Source organism: Psammomys obesus, unplaced genomic scaffold, assembly GCF_907164565.1.
Source record: "Psammomys obesus unplaced genomic scaffold, mPsaObe1.curated_primary_1811, whole genome shotgun sequence".
NCBI lineage: Eukaryota > Metazoa > Chordata > Mammalia > Rodentia > Muridae > Psammomys > Psammomys obesus.
The window spans coordinates 18442489-18443955 of record NW_026592510.1 but is presented as its reverse complement, the minus strand read 5'-3'; positions in this window follow the sequence as shown (position 1 = coordinate 18443955).

The following is a 1467-nucleotide window of genomic DNA, read 5'->3' as shown; positions in this document are numbered from 1 at the left end:
TGCAACTACATTTTAATTTAAGTTTCAATTTATTTCAATTAATTATTACAATAAAATAGATTTAATTACAGCACATGTACACAGGGAAAAATTTGAACCATTCACTAGCTCTTTTTTTTAGTCATTTCTGTGAAATGATATGCTGGTTATTTACACTTAATCTTATTTAAGAATTTCACACATGAATACTGTATTTACATCATTTCCATTCACCCTTCTTTCCACCTGTTCACTCTTCCTGTGCTCTCATCATTCACTCTCAAATCATTGACCTCATCCTCTTTAATTATTGCTATACACACATACTTACATTTGTATATATAAAACCTGCTGAGTCTATTCAGTGCTGCTCATATCTGCATAGGTTCAGAGCTGATCATTTAGAACTGGATAATTAGGGGGCCTTGTTCCTGAAGAAGACTGATTCTCCCACTCTCAGCAGCCACTAATTGCTTGTAGCTCTTCATCTAGAAGTGGGGTCTTGTCACACTTCCGCACTGACATCGGATTATCAGCCAGTATTAGCATTATGCACATCATATTTAGGTGACCATATTGATAAGATTTTAGGAGTACAGCTTACCTGTTTTGTATAGAGAAGACACTGTCTTACAGCAGATATTCTGGTCCTCCAGCTCTTACAATCTGTCAGCCTCGTGATATTCCCTGAGCCTTAGGTGTAGGGATTGTTGGTGTATTAGTGAGGCCCAGTACTCCACTGTTTGCCGTTCTCTGCCTGTTGACTTGTAAATTTTTATAATAGTCTCTAGATGTAGCTAAAATAAGCTTCTTCAAGGAGTGGTGAGCGACAATTATCTGTGGGTATAAGGGTTGGTATTTAGAATGCAGTTAGAAATGTTATTGGCTTAGCCAAGAGTCTCCTCTAGGTTCCATGACTTCATTAACCACAAGTAGTTGCTTAGGTTTTCAGTATGACGTATGTACTCCCTCTGTTGAGTAAGCCTTCAGCCCAATTATACAGCTGTTGGTTGCCCCAAAATATAAGTGCCACAATTGTACCACTGGAGATACCTTGCCGGGCTTGTCATTGGTGTGATTTTGCATGATTAAAATGTGCAAACTAATCAAAAGAGAGTAAAACCTGTGCTATAAAGAAGCAAACAACCTTCTGTCTAAGTTATTTCCATTTCAGAATACTTGTGCATGTGTTCTCATTTAGAAATAAAATGCAAAAAATAGCTTTCCTAAAACTTTTATAAAAGATGTTCTCGTCTCTGTCATTTTAGAATTTCCACAGAGATCCTGAGACCAGTATTCACACTGAAAGGGTTCATTTGGGAATAAAATGAGAGCACAATGCAGCAAGGAGGAAAGGAGAGGCAGCTGGTAGTAGGCAAAGCAGCTAGGCAGCTAGCACAGGGCATGACAGAATCGCACCACACAGCTGCAAAGCCTGTGGGGAAAGACTTTCAAGTTCATCCAGGGTTGAAACAGAAAACTACAACA